This window comes from Spermophilus citellus (assembly GCF_964194105.1).
Source record: "Spermophilus citellus genome assembly, chromosome: X".
Taxonomy (NCBI): domain Eukaryota; kingdom Metazoa; phylum Chordata; class Mammalia; order Rodentia; family Sciuridae; genus Spermophilus; species Spermophilus citellus.
The window spans coordinates 67073973-67098144 of record NC_138190.1 but is presented as its reverse complement, the minus strand read 5'-3'; the positions used below and the strand labels follow the sequence as shown (position 1 = coordinate 67098144).

The 24172-nt window shown below is 38.3% G+C and overlaps 1 protein-coding gene and 1 long non-coding RNA gene across 2 annotated transcripts in view; one reads left to right on the top strand and one right to left on the bottom strand.

Moving 5' to 3' along the window:
• The window catches only part of LOC308639171, a 247633-nt gene that overhangs the window by 31461 nt on the left and 192000 nt on the right, over nucleotides 1–24172 (bottom strand). The window lies entirely within an intron of this gene.
• Nucleotides 1–24172, top strand: part of CHIC1 (cysteine rich hydrophobic domain 1) — a 92205-nt gene that overhangs the window by 53374 nt on the left and 14659 nt on the right. Inside the window, exons 7-8 of the mRNA XM_081277268.1 lie at nucleotides 10943–11077; nucleotides 16783–16866. The gene's annotated coding sequence lies outside the window, so the exon portion shown is untranslated. The remainder of the gene's footprint in view (nucleotides 1–10942; nucleotides 11078–16782; nucleotides 16867–24172) is intronic.

The following is a 24172-nucleotide window of genomic DNA, read 5'->3' as shown; positions in this document are numbered from 1 at the left end:
GTTGTAATTGGATACAATATCTTTATTTCACTTATTTATTTTTATGTGGTGCTGAGGATCTAACCCAGGGTCTCACACATGCTGAGTCACAATTCCAGCCCAATAGTATAGCTTTAAAAAACTTTTTTTAGTTGCCAATGGACTTTTATTTTAGTTCTTTATATGTGGTGCTGAGAATCAAACCCTTGCCTCACACATGCTAGGCAAGCGCTCGACCACTGAGCCATAACTCCAGCTCAGTATAGCTTTTTTTAAACTTTGGATTGAACCCAAGGCTTTGAACTTCTGATCCTCACTGATCCTCAGCCTCCAAGCCCCTGGGATTACGGGCATGACCACTGTGCCTGGCAACAGTACAGCATTCCAAGCTTTGAACAAAATGACATTCTAATGTGCAGTTGCAGTTGGGTACCAGTAAAGTGAGGAAGAATTGTTCAAGGAGGTTAGATTTTTTTCTATAATGAACTGATTCATAGTGTTCCTTTTCTGTTTTTCACTTCTATGTGGTTCATCCTTCATTGAGAATATTGAAAAAATTATCTGATGAACCATATAAACTGAAGCATTACACATCCACTTTGGGGGCAGGCTGGGGTAGTGACTCAGTGGTAGAATGCTCGCCTAACACGTGCGAGGCCCTGGGTTTGATCCTTAGCACCACATGGAAATAAATAAATAAAGGTATTGTGCCCAACTATAACTAAAAAATAAAATATTTAAAAAACTCATACACTTTAGATTCCCTCTCCCACCTTGTGAAAGTACCCTAACCTTCCCATAATTATAATTTCACCTTCCACAAAATCAGAATCAATGCATACCTGCTGCTTCTTTGCTTCCTAAAACATGGAGTGATAAATGTGAGGATGTCTTCAAAGTACTTTGACCTGAAATATATTAAATGTTCACATTTTATTTGCATTTGGTTCTCTATTTTTGTTTTTCCTGGTTTTTTATTTGCATTTCTGAGGTCCAATCCAGGACCTGGTGCATACTAGGTAAGCCCTCTACCACTGACCTACACCCCAGCCTTATCCTGGATTTAAAAAAAAAAAAACATTTCTTTAGCAGGGCACAGTGGCTCATTCCTGTAATCCCAGAGATTGGGGAGGCTGAGGCAGTAGGATCCAAGTTCAAGGCCAACCTCACCAACTTAAATGAGATCCTGTCTCAAAGTAAAATAAATGAATAGCAAAGGGCTGGAAATGTGAACCAGTGGTAAATGCCCTTCATTCCATACCATGTACCAAAAAAAAAAAATGCTTTTAAAGTGTTTTGAGGGGACTGGGGAAATAGCTCAGTTGGTAGAGTGGTTGCCTTAAATGCACAAGGCCCTGGGTTCAGTCCCCAGCAGTATCAAAAAAAAAAAAAAAAAAAAAAAGGCTCGCAAGTACTGTGCTACCTTTCCAAGCAAGATGTAAGGAGTGTGGAATGTGAAGCTACTTGACAGAAGTTTTGACTCAGCAGATTGTGGAAGAAATTCAAGTGTTAACATCTGCTATTTTAGTTGCTATTCAAGCTGATTAAACTGCAATAATATTAGATTTGTTTACTTTATGATTAATTCTTGAAAATTCATTAAAAATAGGAAAGTACAACATAGCAAGAAAAACTATAGAATGATTCCCAGTACTTGTGGTAATTGTATTATTTTTTATTTGTGGTAATTGTACTATTTCAAAAAGATTTGAAATTTCAAAATATTAAGGCAGAGATGGCACACTTAAACCTACACAGAAGTTTCATGTTTTTGTTTTGAATAAAAAAAAAGTTATGCTGAGGATTGAACCCAGGGCCTCCTGTGTGAAAGCATGAACTCTACACTGAGCTACACCATGAGCCCCTAAAATTCTCCTTTCAAACTTTATGGATGAGGGAAATATACATACTTCTTGTGGATGAGGTCTTAAAAGTGAAGTAGGATGTGCTATGTGGGAAGTGCTTGTATGTTACATTTTATATTAAGGGTGGAAGCCACATGCCTTTAAATCTGCCAGTAAAAAATACTTAACTCTTCATAAGATAATTAAATATAGAAAATTCTCTAGGGGGATACTAGAATTTTCCAGTTGTAATTACCAAGAAAATTGAGTTGTAATCTCCTAGCAAAAATCAGGACACTTGGTAAACCTGATTTTGTCTGTCATACCCAAGATAGGGTCTTGGGTTAATCCAGGCTAAGTAATCTGTATGTGGCCAAAGACATGTATTTTTTACCTATGAATTTTTTTCACACCTTTTTTAAAAATACTTTTTTAGGGCTGGGGATGCGCGCTCACCTGGCATGCGCAGGTCGTTGGGTTCTATCCTCAGCACCACATAAATAAAATAAAGATGTTGTGTTCACCAAAAACTAAAAAATAAAATTAAAAAAATACTTTTTTAGTTGTTGATACACTTTTATTTTTATTTACTTATTTATATGTGGTGCTGAGAATCGAACCCAGTGTCTCACACATGTGAGGCAAGTACCCTACCACTGAGCCACAACCACAGCCCTTTTCAAACCTTTTGAAGTAATTGCCAGCACTGAAAAGTAAGAGACTTCACATAGAAGTCCAGATTCCTGGCTTTGTTGTTGTTTTTGTTGTTGTTTCAAAGAAATCCTGCACATGGATTTCTGCACAAGCCTCTTGCTATATATATCACATCAGTCAGCTAGAGCTGAGAAGCAGCCTGACCCTCTTTGATGGAGCATTTATTTTGTTTTACCATGTTCACCACTATTGTCCCTTGTCTCGCTGAAATTTAGGTTATATTGTTTCTTTTATGGCATAGTTAAAAGAAAGGCAAAATATTTCTCAAACCCGTGTATTTCCAAATCGAGAAAGAAAATAGCTAGATATTTCTTTAAACTATGGCTTGGGGGTGCACTAAGGAGCTGTGTGTGTGTGTGTGTGTGTGTGTGTGTGTGTGTGTGTAAGGGAAGTGTTTTACATATGAACAGCTTCATTCAGTGACCTTATGTGGTGGCTATGGGCACGTTATTTTATGATCCCTGAGATTCTGCAGAGATGGTCTCTAAAGTCTCATCTAACTCTGGCAGAATGAGTTCCCCTTAGATGATTCTTGTGACATTAGTATATTTAGAACCGTTTGCCTTAGAAGGTCTGTGTGCGATGATGGATAAATAGTGTTTGTGGAACTGACTAGGCTTCCAAACAAAATACCTGCATCACTATTCCTCTTCAAGAAGCTGCCATAAGCAAAGAACGCCAACATGTTATTCTGTAAGTGGATTTTAACTTCATACCTTTAACACATTGAATCAGTCACCCAAAGCAGAATTGGCCTCCTTATTTCCCACGGGTGATACTGCCAAGATCATACTAACATGGTAAGATCTATTGGTGGCAATCTATGAAACCTGCATTTGTTGTTGTTGTTATTTGGATAGGACTACCGATTGGTTTTCTTGTCTCTTACTATGTTGAACCAAACTGATGTGAATTTAAAAGAAAATTTAGAAAACTGTTTCAAAAATAGGCTAAATTCAGGCTAAGTGTCACTTTGACACTGCAACCAGAATGAAGTCAGTGTTTGCTGTAAGGATCTGTAGGAAGGTCTGATGGATGAAAAGGATGCTTATTAATTCAGTTATTGAATAAAAGTGTATGAAGACTTTATGACTCTTGAAATATATTGCAACATCACTGTGTGGGAGATATAACAAACTATTTATATCTGTCTTAGTCTGCATAGATGGGGAGAATTAGGAGCAGGAATTAGGAATAAATATACCATTTAGAGCTGCTAATTGGGGTGAGGTGCTGGAAAAAATTTGGGGAGATGAAACAGCCATGCCCAGCAACTACCAATAGGACAGAGGATCCTTTTATGAGTTTAGCTGAACAGAAAACATTAGCAAATGCTGCACTGACCATTCTACTTTCAACAGTTAGACTGGAAAACAAACTGCCTACACCCCTCTCCCAAACATCAACCACAGACTTCAATGCCAACTTACTGCTTCCCTTGATAGTTTTTTAAATTTGACTTCCACCTGTGAGAAACTCTGAATGCATTCCCTCCTCTCGGGTTAACTTGCTGTATTCTGGGTCCCTGTGGGGTTATTTCTCACTCCTGTAGGATAGCTGTCTCTTACTTGCGAACAGCAGCCATGATTCCAGGAAAGGAGCGCTGGATTTAGTAAAAGTGTCTTTATGGTTCTTGCCTGCCATTTCCTTTTATAGATAATCTTGGGAAGGTAATTTAACTACTTAACCTTGATTTCTGTTGTAAAGTAGGAATGATTAGACCTGTCTAATCGATTTAATACGATGGAGTAAGGCAATGTGAAAGGAGTGGAACAATATCAAGTGAGTTTTAATGCTTCTAATAAAGAATAATTTCATAATTTATAGGTAAACAAATCCAATGCCTTTGTCAGGATTGCCTGCTGTTGCTTATGTTAGGCATGTTGATCATACAAAAGTTAGAATCTCACCTTGATATATACCTACAAGGCACTAATTTAAAAATATATATAAAATGATTGATAGAGTAGGGGAAGAGAAGGGTGAAGTACTGAAGACCAAATGAGAACAAATTATATTCCATGCTTATATGATTATGTCAGAATGAACCCCAGTATATATAACTAAAAGTAATTCAAAAGGCCAGAAAAACCCACTTTACCAAGATAGAAGTTATGGACATTCTTTCACTTACTACCTACAAGGCCATTAATATGTGCCAGGTACAGCATTAAGCATTTTTTCTACTACTATTTCTCCAGAGATTATGATCTTAACTACTGTGTGTCCCAATCCCCGTACCCGGGATTGAACTCAGGGGCACTGAACCACTGAACCACACCACCAGCCCTTTTTTTGTATTTTAATTTAGAGACAGGGTCTCACTGACTTCCTTAGGGCCTCTCTTTGAACTGGAGATCCTCCTGCCTCAGTCTCCTGAGGTGCTGGGATTATAGGCCTTCACCACTACTATGTTATTTTGATATAATATACTGTTTATAAATATAATACACATTCATATATATATGTATATTATAATAAATAGCAAATGACTTGTTTCCTGAAATCAGCTCTGTATTCTGGGTTTGGTGTGTGATTTTTTTTTTAAATACGTGTTTCAAGTAGTTTGGACTGGGATTGAATTATTTGGTAGAAGGTAGAAGAAATAAGGAAATACAATCCACCAGCAGACCTCTGAGGTAGCTGAGAGTCCAGTTCTGATTTCTTTAGTCAAAGAAAGTATCCTGGCTGAGGTTGTGGCTCAGTGGTAGAGCACTTGCCTAGCACATGCAAGGCCTGGGTTCGATCCTCAGCACCACATAAAAATAAATAAAATAAAGGTATTATGTCCAACCAAAACTAAAAAAAAATAAATATTTAACTATTTAAGAAAGTATCCTAAACTGTGTACAGTTCACAAGAGTTTTCACAGATGAAAGGTGGGCAGCAATGTAGATATTTAGAGTAGAATAAATGATAATCCAAACAGATAGCAGAGGGATATAAAGGGGACTTGTAAATGCTTTTGAAAGATAAATCCCTGATGTTCCTAAAGTTTTAATAGATAAAGAGTAGGTTTGGGGATCCTTGGAGATTTTAGTGAGACTTTGCCTCTAAGGTAGATGAATGTGGTCTTGTAGAGAGAGTGATCAACTTGGAATGAAACTGTCTAGATTCAAATTCTGGCTCCACATCTGACCAGCTTTGATATTTGAGTCTTTGATGCATTTATGAGATGGGATGAGTATAGTAACTCTTGCCTTTCAAGAATATTGTAAAGATGTATGAGATTATGGATATGGAAGGACTTTCAATAGTGTAAAATGAAGGAGAGAATATTGCTGTCAACCAGGACCTTTCAATACATAGTAGCCACAGGGCACAGTGGAAAATGGAGGGATCCCCTCTCAGGAGAGGTAAATTGATGGAACACCTACCGCCATCAGGCTTCCATTTGTTTTCTTGGAATATTCCACATTTGTGTGCAAACCTCAGTGGCATGTACTGCTATAGATTACTAATTAATTTACCTTGCCACTTGCTTTTTCCCTTCAAACATAGCCTCTATTTAAAAATTTTTTGTTAGTTGTAGCTGGACAGCATGCTTTTATTTTGTTTATTTTTATGTGGTGGTAATGATGGAATCCAGTGCCTCGCACATGCTAGGCACACACTCTGCCACTGAGCCCCAGCCCCAGCCACAAACATAGCCTCTTAAGAGGGTCTTGCCTCCTTTGAAATCTTTTAATTGGCTTCCAACAAACTGACCTTACAGTTTTTAAGCAGCTTATGCCTTGTTTTCCTAATATTCAGGTGGCATTTTTGTACCACTTTTGAGAATCCCAAACACATTGATTCAGGTCTCACTGTGATCAGTGATTCATATCTTTGTGATTACGGGCAAGGGTTAAGAATTAAGAAGACAGTGATCATAGAACAAGGGAAGCATGCAGGATCTAAACTCACTGGTTTGGCCTCATGAACATGATATTCTAACCAGTTCTTTGCATTTAATTTTAAGCTTTTGGGAACCATATTATAGAATGATATAAAATGTTATATATATCAAAAAGATCTTTGAGCTCACCAATTCCAATACAAATGACTGTCTCCAGAGGGGAGGCTGGGATTTGCTTTTAATGGCAGAGTTGGAACCGAAGTTAAGGTTGCCTGATTCCCACTCCAGTATTTCTTATTCTGTTTTCTTTGAATTATCTTTGCATTGTTAAGAACAGAACCACCTCCCTTCTTCCTCCCGCCGCCCCATCATCTCATTGTCTGATCTCTAAATCAGACAATGCTCCAAGCAGCATAATGCCAACTCTTCAGTAATCTAGAGATGTCAGAGAGCTGTCAAGGAGTGAGCCAAAAGATCTCTTTTCACAGGCTGTATTTTTTTTTTAACTTCATTTTCGTCCTGGGGATTGAGTCCAGGGCCTCATGCATGTTGGGTTATTGTTCTACCTCTGAACCTTGGTGCCCAGTGGGGTTGGGTTTTTTTAAAAAATCCCTCTGATCTACTGATACCAATTTTGTATAGTTTACAGGCTTAATAGACTTCATCCTAATCTTTAATTTAACCTGACCAAGAAATGATTTTTCTTTTTTCTATATTTTTTTCTGTTGTATACTCCCAGTCAGGTACTGAGGTAGGGACTGCAGTGACTCCTAGGGTGGTTTTGGTCCAGGAGGTATATGATCTTGATTATCCATTTGATCTTCATTTTTTTTAGCCGAATCTGTCACTCTTTTGTTTTTTTGAAGGGGTTAAAGTATGTCCTAATATCACAGATATGTCTTTCTAAAGTAAGGTAAATGCTTCTATTGTAGGGACAGAGGAGGTAAGGCACCGAAGATAGCAGGAAACAGTTTTATTTGGCTGCAGCCAGGTTCAGAGGGTACAGCCTTTGTTGTAATCAATCAGTCCCCTGAACCCCAAGTTCAGGGAGTTTCAGAGTTTTATCCCCAGCATGTAAGGGGAGGGGCTCAGAAGTTCACAGTCTGCAGTAGTTCACATAAAAGCAGCTGTTTCTTTCACTGTTCTGGGCAAGTTAACTCTTCAAGGACAGTACCTGAGAAGGAGGAAGCCATTTTCCCCCTTTCTCCCCTGCCCCCAGCTGTTACCATGGAGCCAAATGGGTAACATTTGTACAAACTACTATACTGGATAAATATTTTTGAAAAACTAGTAAAGCACCAGGAGTGCTGGTTTCTTCCTGGCCAGTGGCCAAGTCAATCAGGGCAACAGGAAAATAGGAAGTTTATCTACATTGAACTCTTCTGCTGAGGGTCGTAAAATCAGCCATGGTAAAAATTTCTGGAGAAGCCCAGTTAAGATTTTTTGTGGAGGATGTGGTGCCACTGCACTTCAGTTAAGTGTTGAAATGTCTCCATATATCTGCTCAGGTCATCTGCAAATTCGCCTTAATTTTATTTGGTCTGTTTTAGATATTTTTGGGAAAATGAGTTATCTTCCCATGTAATGCCACGGGGGATGTGGTTTCATCAGCAGTTGGACTAGGGTATGTTGAGCCATGCTCTATATTAGGAAAGGCTGGGTTCAGAGGAAGTTTTGGGTCTTCATTATTTTGGTCTGTTATTGTCTATATATAAGGTGTCCTGCAATAAATTATTGAGATAGGAGAGTTTCACCTTTCATTAATCCCCCATGGTGATTAAATGGGTGGCAACTATAGACAGATGGGGTGTGGATGGAGGAGGTGCTTGTTTGAGGGCGGGACTTTGGGCCTTTTGTGGGAGCTGTGTTCCCTCCATGTTCCTGCTGTCCATTTTGTGCCTTACCCTTCCAGTGTGGATTTTCCATTCAGGACTGGACTAGTCTCACTCCCTATACTGAGACCTCTGAACATGTGAGTCTGAAAATAAGCTTTTTCTCTTCTAATTATTTGCAGTGAAAAAGGCTGTCTAAAACAGGTTCTCCTTGGGTTTAGGACTGGGGAGTTTTGGAGAGGGTTGCTTTTAACTCTTTAGGTTGGGAGATTTTTTTTTTTTTTTTTTTTGGTCCATGCTGGGGATTGAACCCAGGCCTCTGCATACAAGGCAAGCACTGTACCAACTGAGCTATATCCCCAGCCGTGGAGTTTGTTTTTGCTACCGTGGAATGAACTCAGGTGCACTGAGCCATATCCCCAGCCATTTTTCGTATTGTATTTAGAGCCAGGGTCTCGCTGAGTTGCTTAATGTCCCAGCCCTAGGTTAAGGAGATTTGAAAGATGGGGGGATGAGTAAGGATTCCAACTAACATTTTTTTGGAAGTCCGGGTCGGCCAGGTCGGCCGTGGCGTGGCGGGTCAAAGATGGGCGATGAGTAAGGATTCCAACTGACATTTTGTGGAATTCCGGGTCCACCATGGCTACTGCAGGGCTGAGGCGGGTGGGGGCTGCGGGACTAGGGGGCTGCTGCTGATAGGCTGTGGCGGGTTGGGTTGGGTCGGGCAGGCTGTGGGGGAGGTGCAGCCATGGGGGAGGTGCGTCGTACCTCTTTCCTGATTTTCCTTCCCTCTGGCAATTGAAAAATAGTATAATGGTTTAGGCTGCCTCCAGTGGCCATTTTTCTCCATCTCCTAGCATATATTCAGGCCTGGCAATGTTCCAGAAGAAATTAGCCTCCTATTGTTGAGTCTTGAGATCAAATTATTCTTTCTTTCTTTTATTTTTTAAATTTTTTTCAGTTGTAGAGGTACACAATCCCTTTATTTTGTTTATTTTTTGCGGTGACCCAAGGCCTCACACATGTTAGGCAAGTGCTCTGCCACTTAGCTACAACCCCAGCCCTCTTTTCTTTTCTTTATTTTATTTTTATATTGGGGATTTAACTCAGGGGTATTTTACCACTGAGCAGGGTCCCCAGGCCCATTTTGTATTTGAGACAGCATCTCACTTTTTCCTTATAGCCTTGAAGTTGCAGAGAGTGGCTTTGAACTCAGGATTCAACTGCATTAGACTCCCTGGCCGCTGGGAGTACAGCCATGCCCCACTGCCCCTGGCTCCTTTTTATTTTTTTATTTTGAGACAGGACCTCTCTAAGTTATAGTAGCCTCATCTCAGTCATATGTGTCATTACTAAATGCCGAATCCAGAGACCTCTTTGTCTTTGTCAGTGGGAGATACTGAAGGCCTGTTTCTTTCCTTTTAATTTTTTTTTTCTTATCAGCTCAGTGAGACCCTGTCTATAAAAAAAAAAATACAAAATAGGGCTGCAGTATTGCTCAGTGGTTCCGTACCCCTGAGTTCAATACCTGGTACCAAAAAAAAAAAAAGGATTATTATCTTTATAAAACTCATTGGATTTGCCTAAAACAGCTGCTTTAAATTCTCCATCCAAGAATTCACCCATTCTGGTTATTAAGAACAGTTCTTGGGATGGGGTTGTGGCTTGGCAGTAGAGCGCTTGCCTATCACCTGTGAGACACTGGGTTCAATCCTTAGACATAACACCTTTGTTTTATTTTTATATGGTGCTATCTACAACTAAAAGTATTTTTAAAAAAAGAATAGTTCTTGGGGACTGCGGCTATAGCTCAGGGGTAAAGTGCTTGCCTAGTACTTGTGAGGCACTGGGTTTGATTCTCAGCGCCACAAAATAAATAAAGAAATACAATTAAGTTATTGTGTCAATTTACAACTAAAAAATGGATATTTTCAAACAGTTACAAAAAAAAAAATTGCCCCACCAGTCTGAACAACTAATTCTATGAAAGGAAGAGAGAATCCATAAAGGGTGGATTTAGAAAAGTGTCTGTAAGAAAAAAAAATGTTTGGCCTGTTTCTCAGATAGTTTCATTGGTAGACATTTTTGCATCCATGTTTTTTAAAGTTTTTTTAGTTGTAGTTGGACACAGTAACTTTATTTTATTTATTTATTTTTATGTGGTCCTGAGGATGGAACCCAGTGCTTCACAGCGATCTACCACTGAGCCACAACTCCAGCCATTGTATTCATATTTTAACATTAACAATATTAATCATGGTGCCAGATATAAGAAAATCAATTGACCTGTGCATATTAAAATATGACTAACAGTTCAGCGGTTTAATATGTGTGTATTATGTTGGATTTTTATTTTCATTTTAGTTTTGCAGATGGTTTTCTATAACATAGTTTTTACTAAGTCTACGTGTGAATGATTTGAAAATTACAGAATAAGGTACAATTGTAGTGTATTTAATAATCTGTCGACCAAAGCAAAAAAAATGGTAGCTCATTTTAACCATTAGGTGAGGTCATGATTATTGTAACATTATCTGTTCATTGAAGGATTAAATCTTTCTTCTAGTCTTCATAATCTGGTTTATTTATGTTCCATTCTAGAAATTCTAAGCAATTTGAGTCTGAGGTCACTTCTGCTGTGCCGCCACTAGATGGCAGCCTAAGTCTAGTTTTACTGTGTTGCTATTTTCCTCTTAGTGTTGGCTGACCCAAACTGTTTTTGCCCAATTTTGCAGTTCTTGCTGTGCGCTGGCTGTGGGCCTGGCGCTGGGTGTGTGGCCATTCAACAGTTCAATGGTTCTACAGTTCAAGAACTGGAAGATGACCCAAAAATTGTAGTCCCTCTCAGCACGGCTCTCCATGGACCTCAGGTAAGCCCAGTGGCTCAGGCCACAGACATTAACATCAGGGAGGACCTTTGGGGACTGTGCTTGGCACTGGGTTTCATCAAGGCTGTTCTCGTGCTGGGTTTTAGGTGTCAGGCAAAAAATTTTTTTCCTTTCCCCAAGCAAAAGGCATCTCTTTGCAATCTGCTTGGGGGAGGGAATGACCCAGGCAACCCTTTTCTTCCTGCTTTATTCAAAATAATTATACTACCCATGTGACTCTGCATCATGTACATGGCCCTGTACATGGCCAGTGCCTCACACATGCCAGGGAAGCACTCTACCACTGAGCCCTCCTGGCTTTATTTTTAAGAGAATCAAACTATTTCTACTTAGACAACCTCTTGGCTTCAAATGTATATGCATTTAATATAAATCTAGGGACAACCAACAAGTTTGAGAAAAGAGAGAAACTCAAATTAATGTTATAACGCAGGGGTTGTTATCATGGACTTCATTTGTGGAAAATGTAAAACCATTTATTTATTTATTTTGGTACCAGGGATTGAACCCAGGGGTGATTAACCACTGAGCCACATTCTTCAGCTCTTTTTACTTTTTATTTAGAGACAGGGTCTCACTGAGTTGCTTAGTGCCTTGCTTTTGCTGACGCTGTCTTTGAACTCCTGCCTGAGTCTCCTGAGCCACTAGGATTACAGTGTGTGCCACAGGGACCAGCTTGTTCTTTCTTTCTTTTTTTATGAATGGGTATTAAATTTTGTTTAATCATTTTTCTTCAGTTGATATAATCATGAAATTTTCTTGTTTAACCAATTAATGTGATAAATTACATTAAGGTTTTCTTGTAATTTTTTATTTTGTAATTACTCCTAAATAAAGTTAAAAATTTATAATATACCCCATTATACCATATCTTTCTGGAGTATCCTTTCTTTTTATAAGTTGACATCTATATAATATGAAACTCACCTTTCAACTCTTTTAAAGTGTACAATCCAATGCCATTAAGCACAATCACATTTTTGTGCAACCATTAACTCCATCAGGTTCCAAATGTTTTCATCACCACAAAAGGAAATCCCATACCAGGTAGAAAGTTAGTCCCTATTTTTTTAAAAGGCCCTGGAAACACCTGATCTACTTTCTGTCTCTCTGGATTTGGCTATAGTTTTCCTTTCTTGATGTCACTGAGCCTCTATAAAACAGCTTCTTTAAATCGATTATACAAGAGTTCACCAATACTGATTACTATCTGGTTCATTTCTGGTTCCTTATTTTGATTATTAGGTGACAGCATTGTTCCCTGACCGTTCATAATGATTTTTGGCATTCCTCATTATTTGTGCATTTCAAGGATTCAGTATTCATTCCAGTCTTTGGAACCTGGCTTGGTTTGTGCTTATCTTTTCAGAAATTCTCAGCAGGCTGCTGCTTTTCTTTGTTTCCCATAACCATTTCACCACTATATAGCAGCCTAAGCCCCTGTTTATCTTTAGTTTGGCAGAGAGGCACGCAGAAACACAAGTACCTCCCAGTGGGCATAGGTGTCTCCTTGATGCTAGAGCAAGTGTAGTTTCCTTCTGTGACGACTGGCTTTGGGATCATTGCAGTGCCCAAGGTTGGGGGAGGGATGGTGGAGGCAGTCCCTTGGCTAATGAGGTTGATGCTCTTGTACCTGAGTCCCACAGCCACTAGGACATACGCAGTCATGGGAGTCTTCTGCCCCAATTTGGGGAATGGTGGTACTGACAATTCCTTGACTGCCTGGCTAATGCAGTTCCACTGGCTCATTCCATGTGTGCCAGCTTGAGTGCAGGGGTTGTGGGGCCCACCCAGTCTAATGCTAGGTTTCTCTAGGGTGGCCTGGGGCCATGTTTTAATTTTAATCCCTGGACTTATTTCCTTCAACTTTCCCCAAGCAAGAAACATATCCCAGGGGCTGGGGATGTGGCTCAAGCGGTAGCGTGCTCGCCTGGCATGCGTGCGGCCCGGGTTCGATCCTCAGCACCACATACAAAGATGTTGTGTCTGCCGATAACTAAAAAATATATATATTAAAAATTCTCTCTCTCTCACTCTCTTTAAAAGCCTATGGCGGTCACTTCCCCTGTTTTACCACTAGATGGCACCATAAGTCCATGTTTGCTGTAAATCCACTCTTCCTGTTATTGCCGGCCCAAACCAGTTTTGCCCAGATCTGCAGTTAGTGCTGTTGTTCATCATGAACTGAAAATCTATCTGCAAGTCTCTCCTAAAAGATGTATTTTGTTGCTTTGATTGACATTTGCTTTATAGTGAAGTTGAGCCCCTTTAGATATATCCACTGGCTATTTGTCTCTTTTTTGAAAAATATGTATTCAGTTCCTTTCCTTTTGTGTGTGTGTGTGTGTGTGTGTGTGTGTGTGTGTGTGTGTGGTGCTGGGGATTGAACCCAGGGCCTTGTGCATGCGAGGCAAGCACTCTACCAACTGAGCTATATTATATCCTCAGCCCCTCTTTGCCTACTTTTTATTTGGGTTATTTGCTGTATTTATTTATTTTTTTCTGTCAAATTATAGGACTTCATTTTATATTTTATATATGAATAGTTTGTATAGGTATCTACACAGAGTTTTGCTTATTATGTAGATTGTCCCCTTTTGTGACTTTTCATTCTTGAATCTTTCCTTTGCTGTGAGAAAACTTTTTAGTTTGATATAGTCTCACTTGACCATTTTTCTTTTCTTTTCTGTGCTTTTAGTGTCATCTAAAAATCATCACCAAAGCCACTGTCATGAAGCTTCTGTTTTCTCTAGGAGTTACAGTTCCATGTCTTACATTTAATTCTAAATCTATTTTGAGTTCATGTTCTTGGTATAGTATAAGATATGGATACAATTTTATTCTTTTGCATATGGACATCCAGTTTTCCCCAGGAAAATTTCCTTTCCCTATCATGTATTCTTGGACCCTTGTCAAAATCAGTTGATCATACTGAATGGCATTATTTTCAAGGTCCCTACTGTTTCATTGGTTTGTATATCTATATGTATGCCATTACAATACTCTTTTTTTTTTTTTTTTTGTACTAGGAATTGAACCCAGAGGCACTTAACCACTGAGCCACATCCCCAGCCCTTTTTTATATTTTATTGAGACTAGGTCTCACTAAGTTTATGAGGCCTACTTTGTACTTCTGATCCTCCCCCCCTCAGCCTCCCAAGTCTACTGTGATTACAGGTGTATTCCTCAGCACCCAGTTACTCTTAATTATTATAGTTTCATAATATGTTTAGAAATCATGGAATATGAAGTTTCCAGTTTTGCTCTTTTTTCAAAACTGTTATGGATATTCAGGGGCCTTCATGATTCCATATGAATTGCGCAATTGTTTTTGCTATTTTCATTAAAAAACAATACCTTTGTTATTCTGACAGGTGTTACAGTGAATGTATAGAACACTTGGAGTCTGGACATTTTATTTATTTATTTATTTTGAATTTTTAATATTTATTTTTCAGTTTTTGGCAGACACAACATCTTTGTTTTTTTTGTTTTTTTTTTTTTTGTATGTGGTGCTGAGGATCGAACCCGGGCTGCACACATGCCAGGCGAGCACGCTAGTGCTTGAGCCACATCCCCAGCCCCAAGTCTGGACATTTTAATAAGCATTTGAATCACCACAGTTATTTTTAGCTGGTTTGTGTTATGACAACACAATACCTGAGGCTGGGAGTTATCAAAAAAGAAATCCTTGGGGCAGTGGTTGTAGCTCAGTGGTAAACAGCTTGCCTAGCACATGTGAGGCACTGGGTTCAATCCTCAGCATCCCATAAAAATAAATAAATAAATAAAATGAAGGTATTGTGTCCATCTATTCATATTTTAAAAATTAAAAAAATCCTTTGCATGTGACTGTAGCTCAGTGGTAGAGCGCCCACCTCGGACATGTGAGGCATTGGGTTCCATCCTTAGCACCACAGAAAAATAAATATATTGTGTCCATTTACAACTAAAAAACATTTGGAAAAAAAAATCCTTTAGCTCACTGTTCTGGAGTAGGGAGGTTCAAGATCATGAACTAGTATGGACCTCATGCAGCATCAACTCATGGCAGAGGAGAGGAGAAACAGCTAAGTGCTGAAGGACATACGTGTATAATAGACACCAAGAGAAAGGGCCAGTCTCAGTATGTAGCAGCCTCTTCTTTTTCATTTTTTTTTTTTTTTTTTGAGAGAGAATTTTTTAATATTTATTTTTTCGTTTTTGTTGGACACAACATCTTTTTGTGTGTGTGTGTGCTGAGGATCTAACCCAGTGCACCGTGCATGCCGGGCGAGTGCGCTACCGCTTGAGCCACATCCTCAGCCCTGTAGCAGCCTCTTCTTGTAATCCATTTCTGTAAGAACTAATCCAATCTTTTAAGAACAGCGTCATTAATTTTTTTCTGTGCTTTATTTTATTTCTGCTACAATCTTTATTTTTTCCTTTCTACCAATGTTTTCTTATTGTACAGATAAGTATACCACCTATATGTATAGATGTTTAGATGGGTGGTGAACTTAAGACACTTCTTCCAGATGTTCGTCTATAAACTTATCTCTCCCTACTGCTTTTTGCACATCCCATAAGTTTTGCCATGTTGCTTTTTTTTTTTCAATTTTTCATTTGTTTCAAGATATATTCTAGTTTCCCTTTTGATTTCTTCTTTGACTCATTCATTCTGGAGTGTATTGTTTGATTTTTCTATATATTTGTGAATTCTCCAGTTTTCCTTAATGCACTTGACTTTCAATTTCATTGTGTTGTGGTTTGAAAAGAGAATTGGTATGATTTTGAGCTTGTGTTCTCACATGTTATCTACTTTTAGTATTGGAACTTTTAGTATATTAATCATAGTTGTCTTAAATTATTTATCTGAAAATTCTAGTATGTTTATGATATCTGCATTTGATTCTGATGCTTGCTCATTTTAGGGTAAGGTCCAGCCAAAAAAAAAAAAAAAAATCCCCAGCTCTAGTACCAGCAAACTGTTTTAGAAAAATGAGCTGCTGTTTTCAAGTCCATCTCCAAGCTTGGGAATAGGGCTCTCTTACCAGTATTCTGTGTTTGTAAATCTTTATTCGGCATTCCCCTGGGTCTTTAAAACTTTGGAAAATTGTAGTAAAATAAACATAGCATTAAATTTGTCATTGTAACCATTTTAAGTATACACCATTAAGTTCATAATACCTGCCTATAGTTATGGCCTCTGATAGACCCAGCCTGATTTTCTCTTTTCACGAGGCCATGAAAAGCTAATTTCGGCTTTACTAAAATAGCAGCCCTCTCTGAAACTTTAGTGCCACCTCATCACTCTTGGCCTTCCCTGGCCAGATAAGGACCTCTGAGGCTCTAATGACCTTCATAAATTCTGATGTTAGGACCAGCAAAAATGTAAACTAACAGTTTTGTTATCTGTAACCCCCCTTTGTGTAACTTTCTGGGCTATAATACTGGGCTGCAGGAAAACTGCAGGGCTGTCTTGTTCCTCAGGTTTGGGTTGGGAGAGGCAGCCCAGCCAGTCGAAATAATAAGCTTGCTTTAATTTGATTTTAATTGGAGTCAGTGGTGTTTTCTTGCGTCCTGGTCTAACAGCTTCATTTTATACCCAGAAGTTACACAGTGGAGCAGTAGTGGAAGTCATGTCTTCTGATTCTATATTTAGGTTCTTCACTAAACCAGAGTGTTTTTTGTCTTCTTTCTTTTAGACTCACTGACCAATGTGGAAAATTAACCTAATAACATCTTTGGAACAGATCTTAATACAGATCAGCCTCTTTGTGGATGAACAGGTAAAGGCAGAACCACTATGTAAAATGTATAAGTAGCTTAGAGTTTTCTTCTTCTTCTTTTTTTTTTCTTTATTTTTTTTTGTGTGTAGACCCAAACATTGAACCCAGGGCCTTGCACATGCCAGGTTAAGTGCTCTATCACTGATTCCCATCCCCAGCCCTTGCTGGGGGATATTTTTAAAGAAATAGAATATAGTATAAATGATAAAATGGTAGAATTCTCGTGATAGAAAGGATATTCTACAAGTCAGCTGGTCAGAAACTCTTTGTAGATACGGACATGGAAGGGGTTAATATACAAACTATTCAAATATCTAAAATATAGGAGTAAGTCCTGTAATTTGACAGATATGCCTATTCCCATTGCTCTCTGGATCATTGAGGCTCTTTGCTTCCCACATTTTTTGGTCTTATAGGTGCTTCTTGGTGTCCTTGACCAAAGTAACTGAACATGTAAGAAATGAGACCTCAAATCCTAACCCTGTAGGATGATCAGAGTATTTTAAAAGTTAAAAGAGTTTAAGTAATCAGTGTGGTGAGTAAGGGACAGTGAATTAGACATTGTCACAAGGTAATAAAAGTTTCAAAACCAGAACATTTTATTTAACAGTGAACAGACAGTTCAAACAGTTGAAACAGTTCTCCAGTTCCTATAAGTTTGTATAATAAGGGTTACTTAGGATTGCTTTTGGGTGCTCATCCTGTCTGAACAAGATTTTTCAAGCTTCTAAACAAAAGATCTGACAGAAGAGGTCTTACACACCTGTAGGCCAGCCCTTACACACCTGTAGGCCACCCCAGGTGTCTTGGTTTCACTTTAAAGAATGTAGATGAAGCCATTTCCTTTAAAAAGGGTTTGTTGGGCAGCTTCATTAACATTATAAAAGCAGGTGTGGGGAGTGGGGGTTTTTTTGCTTTTTCTTATTTAATGAATAGTGCTCAGGAATGCAGGAACTGCATTTCCACATTCCTGTAGCTGTCCCCCACCCCACACCTAAAGAGAGAAGTGTTGCTGAGTCAGGCTGATGCCACACTTTAAAAGTGAGCATTATTACTATTTCAGCTGTATCTAACTAAAAATGTACATAGTCAAAGCTAGAAAATGTCACTCCCAAATTCCTTTTAATATTGCTCCCTCCACCATTTATCTATTTCCTTTTCCATTTATGGGTATCAGTGCTGACTTGCCATGTAAATAAAGTCCACCTCCTTCACAGCAAATTTTGGTTGAGGAAACCATCAGGGGTCACATTAATTCAGTGAGGCCAGGAGCTAGTAATGCTCCCAAGCCAATTCAGAACAAATGGAGGCTGCCCTTAGACACAGGTTTGACCTTTTCCTTCACTCTTCCTCCTGTCCCACCCTCTGTGAGTGATTTAAAAATGGAAAAGGCCAAAACCTAGCCAGGCATGCATTTAGAGGATTATTTGTTATTTTTATTTTTGGTATTTTTCCTCCAATTTTTTTTTCCAATTTTTATTGTTCTTAAAACTTAAGCAAGCCTAGTAAAAATTTAAGCTCTTCTCATCTACTGACAATATTCTGCCATAACAAGCCCTTCCTGAGTATGGAGAATTGCTCCAGGAAAAATCATGTCTCCATCTTCATTTTACTCATGTGCTATCTGAGGACTCTCTCTGAAATAAATCTATTAGGGGATGTACATGCATGAGCATGTTAGGGGTAAAGATTTGAAAACAGACAAATTCATTCAAAACCAGTTGTCTGGGTGGTTCCCCAAGGTATAGATAGCAATGAGACTGGGGTTTGGGAATTAGATGGCTCTCATCTCTCCTCTCCAGCAGTGGTCATAATCATTTTACATGAGGCATGGACAAGGAAAATGAAGTAACTTCTATAGTGGAGGGTACCAGCAACTTAAGGAATACGCTCATTAACAGAACCCAGCTACCTGCTCATCATAGTGGCCAGAATGGTAGAAGAGGTGTTGGGGAGGAATAAAACTATACAATGTTATTTATTTGGAGACTTAGCCATGCCCTTAACCAGAAAACATGCCAGAAGCAAAGTTTAAGAAATCCTCTGGAAAGGCAAGCATCTTGTCTAATGTCTGGGCCAACCTAAGGACCTTACATCCAATAGGCGCCCATATATACTTGTAGAATGGATAAATAAATGAGGAAAATGAATCAATATTGATTGTCCATTCTCAAAGAATTCAGTCTTTCAGTCAAGCTCTTTTTTGTTTTCTGAGATTTAACATAGTGGCTTGACAAAATAGATACTTCTGTTTGATACAAAGAGTTATCAGTTCCTTTATGGGTTTTTTTAATTGTACCTCCAAATCACATTAAGTGTGTTTTGGAACACATCCATTTCATTTAGTATTTTAGCATCATCTTCAGTGATATGTCTGAATGAAAAAACAGAAAGCCCATAATAAAGTGTTATTCCCACTGTACCAAGCATGCCAATGAGAAGTTAATCTACTTAGTTGTTCCTTCTCAGTGTCTTCCATATCACAACTGTTTGATAAGTTTCTTTCAAGTAAAAAAGAACCGTAGTCTCTTATTAAATGTGTTCTTGTGTTTCCACTATATGCTATTGAGATAAAGAGTGCATTTTGGTTTAGGTATTTAAAAATGTCCTCGTTCTACTGAGCACTTAAAAACAATACTTTATTCAGTTTTAATTCATTTTTACTAAATATGGTAAATTTGAAAATCCTTTTTTATTGCTCATGTGTCTTCCTGTTTCTAAGCCAAGCAATGAGCAAATATTTCTAAAAACCATTGTTTTCATTTTTATTCTCCTTTTGAATCACTTAATTGTAGTAAACATTCTATGTTTGTTTAATTAATTCATTAAGTTCAAACTGTGAGCCCTTTTATCAGTCTTCAGGCTTTAAAGGAGGTCGACAGCCAGTGTCTTTGGCTCTTTCCCAGAAGTAGGAAAAATGTCTTTATTTTACTTTTTCATGTTACATTGAAGGAATCTTGCCCTTTTTTTCTGTGTTTTCGCAAATCTCCAAGGCAAGTTAATGGGTCTTCTGAACCAGACCTCCTTACTAATTCATTGAACACAATGCCTTGCAGTGATCAGACACTGAAATATTATTTATTTAATAATCAAAGAGGTGTTGTCTATCTGGTGCTGTGATCAGTGACCTAATGTCCTTTATACTAGGTCCATTTCGCTTCACTTATCTTTTGGACCTAGAGTGGCACATTCCACATAAAAGATGCTTTACTTGTCAGATTAATTAGACAGGTAAGCCATTTTCTTTCACTCCTTTACGGTCTCTGAACCAGGCCAGGGTGGTTCTAATTCATGTCCATCATCAGCATCCAATCAATATTTAAGAAACTGGGTGGAAAAATCACATACTTGCTTTTCAGAAAATGTTTTCCCACCTTTTCCACTGAACCAGGTGGCAAGTGTAGATGGGATTTTATCCCTCTACTTAGCTCAGCATTTAGCATACTGCCTTATACAAATCTATTTTCTCCGTTTTCATCGTTGTATAAGCTTATGAATGAGTGGTTACAAGACCCTTTGGTCTGAATATCACATTTGTTATTTCATTTTCTCCTGTGAGTACTCCATAATGATAAAATGATTTTGCTATTCTAAGGGATACGGTTCAGAACCTCACAGAAAGTAATCACTGATTACTGATTAAGCCAACATTTAACTCCTCTCTGAAGAGAGCTGTAGGCTTTATAAATATATACACAGATCTCTGTTTCAGGTTCATTAATAAAAATAATGAATTTTTGTACCCCACTTGCTATCTCTGGGATTAAGACAAATAAGCAATATAATCATTATTAATTCAAAAGATATTGCTTATGCATGTTTGGCAGTTTAAAAATTATAAATTCAGACTATACATAATTTCTTCTGCTACCAAGGACAGAATAAAGATCTTTGCATCTCAGTGCCAAGCAAGAACACTGGAACCTAACAGATGATTACCATCCATTCTTGCATTCATCAGGCATTGAATGCCTTACATATGATGTTAAGTGATAAATAACTAACAGTCCTTGGATTTTGAAAATTTATTAGAATAGTATAATAACTGAATTTTATAAATTTGGCATGGAGCACCAAATTGGAAAATCAATAGCTATACTTATATGGTGCTTTAGAGTTCACAAAATGCCAACATATTTCCTTATTCTCAGCTCTGGGCACAAAGAAATATGGTAAATCTTTCTTCAGTGCCCATAACAGTGGATAAGATAGTAGACAATTGATGTTTATCCACTATTTCATTATTTAAACCCTTGGTTGTATAAGTATATTTTTAAGCCAGGGTCTCACTGTGTTGCTCAGGCTGGCCTTGAGTGCCTGGGTTTAAGTGATCCACCTGTTTTAGGTTCCTGAATGCTGGTACTACAGGAACATGCCACCTGGCCTGGGTTTTATAATTATACCACCCTTCTCATTGTGGGTCAAGCATACACAATGAGAATTTTGTAAAGACAATGCTTATTTTATAAATAAGTTGTTTCATTCATATAGAAACCATCTTCTTTTCAGAGTGCTTTATAGTTTAAAGAATGCACTCATCATATTCATTAGCCTTTCCTCTAACCTGAGAAAATAGACTGGCATTGGTTTAAGATGACCTCAATAGTAAATTAAGTATCATCTCATTTCTCATACCTGAATAGCATAGAGCATTAATGTTCCCCTAATTACATGGGAGAATTAATCATGGATACCATGGACCAAAACAATAGCTAGTATGGAAGAGGCAGTTCATATTCATAAACAGGTAGCCTATTAATATTTGCATAGTGCTTCAGTTTACAGAGGACTTTAATATGCACTTCCTTTATGAAAATTTTAGTTCAGCGAAAATATATTTTGTCCTACTTTGGTATCTTTGATACAAAGAGTTATCCGTTCATTTATAGTTTTTTTATTACACCTCCAAATCACATTAAGTGTGTTTTGGAACACAACTAGAGTTCTTAGTACATTTTAGGTAAGGACAATTTCTTGGTACTGAGGATTGAATCCAGGGTCACTTAACCACTGAGCCACATCCCCAGCCCTTTTTATTTATTTATTTGTCTGTCTGTCTGTTTAATTAAGGACAGGGTCTCAGTTGCTAAGGCTGGCTTTGAACTTGTAATCTTCCTGCCTCAGCCTTCTGAGCCACTGGGATCATCACCTGGCTGGTGATGACAATTTATTAATCGCTTGTATTTGGAGTATATTTTGTAGATTAAGAGGAGTTTCCGTGTTTTTTCTGTTCTCTGAAGTACTGTATTTTTATTCAGAATCATCAAAGCAGTGGAAACACATTGACCTGATATTCAAATTATTCATTTATTGAAAACTTATTATGTCTACATAGTATTGTATTCTTTTGACAAAGCATTTGTTTATTCATCCCCAGCTTTTCTTTTTATTTTGAGACAGGGTCTCACTAAGTTGCTGAGGCTGGCCTGGAACTTATGATCCACCTGTCTCAGCGTCCTGAAGAGCTGGGATTACAGGTCTGAGCCACCGTTCCTGGCTTCTTTTATTTAATCTTTGTATCTACGGTGCATCTCATGTAGAATGCATACAATAAGTAATGAACATTACTTCATCAACACGGAAACTTAAAGTTCTCATGTGCTTAATAGTTTACATGGCACATTCTTATATTTTTCTTCATGTCACCTGGATGTGATCATGAATAAGCCCCTGGGATAGGCATAGAGAAGGAAATTAATATTATTCAGACATATTCTCAGGCATTTGCATCAGGAATTGGTAAACTGTGGGCTAGCAGGCCAAATCCACTTGACCTGCAAGCTAAGAATGGTTCTTACCTTTTAAGGAATATAGAAGAGGCCCATGAAATCTAAAATATTCACAATTAGACCCCTTACAGAAAAATCATAATGACCCCTGATTTACACAATGCTTTACAACTTAACATTGTACTTTGAAATATCAGCTATGCATGATTGCCAGTCCATTATGAATGCATACATGTTCTTTTTTCTCTTGTGAATTACAGTGCATTCATACATATTATCAATCATTTAAATCAGTTTTCCTCATAAAAGGGAGAGAGGTCAAGGAGAAGATTAAATAGTTCCAAATTCTCTCATCTTTAAGACTAGAGGTATAGGTCAAACCCAGGAGTAGGTTTGACAGAGTCCACCAAATTCTTTGGCCACTACTATGAGTAGGGAGTTCAGATCTCACTCTGTCTCAGGCCTAATCACCCCTTTCAAAGATATTACCAGAAATTCCAAACCCCAAGAATCCTGCTCACCCAAGGTCAAAGCAGGAAGGTGATGCTGGCTGGTAGTTCTCAGAAGGCTGTCACATCTGGGTGTCCTCTCTAGATAGCCTTGCACTTTCTCTCCATTTTCTCATCAAACTAGGGCTTCTGAGTTAAGGAGAACTGAAATATAGTGTCTATATGGAAGCTTGCTACTGAATGATGTAACAAAAGGCAGACTACATATTGACTGGAAGTAGATGTGAAGAGAAATGGAGGTTTAAATCTTAATGAATGGCTTCAAAATGGGCTCAAGATTGGCCTATGCATAATACTGTCACTCTAAAGATATGTTCCTTTAAGGTAAATGGCAACATCAAAAAGTACATCTCAAAAGAATCAGGCTTTCATGCAAATAAGAGATCTGGAAGGGGAGTATTGAAAATGTCCCAATAGTGAGCAGAATAGCAATAGAAAAAGATTTGTGGTTTAGGGTCCTCATCTTGGTGTTTCCCCAGTGTTGAGGTTTCTGTCCTTCCTGAGTTCCAGATCAGAAACCTGGAATCTCCAGTTTCCAGGTTTTATTCTTGAGGGATCTGTTTCTCTTAGGCCTTCCGTCCATGTAGGGAGGCTTGAATCCTTGCTCTTATTTGGGTGTGGGGTCTTAAATCCTCAAACTAAGACCTTGGTCTTATGTCAGACTTGAGACTTCCATCTATCTTGAGACATGGGCTTTTCACCTTAGTCCTGAGTCTCAAGTTTCAAACCACCTGTCTTCCACTTTGGGGCTTCTACCTTTTGTCCATCTTAGGTTTTGGGTTTTAACTTCAGTCTGGATTCCAGGACCATATTTTGGTATTGGATCATCTCACAGGGCAGCTTGGCACAAGGAACAGCTCTGCAATGCTGATTTTGATAGCTGACATTCTGAACCTATTGGGAAAGGGTTAGGAAGCCCCTCTGCCACACATAGCAAGCATGCACACATATGCACATAGCCCATATACACAAAGAAATAGCCAAGAGAGGATTACATGAAGTCAGAGAGAGGGAAACATAGACTCACAAAGAGGTTGAAATACTCAAAAGATGAGTAGAAAAGGAAAA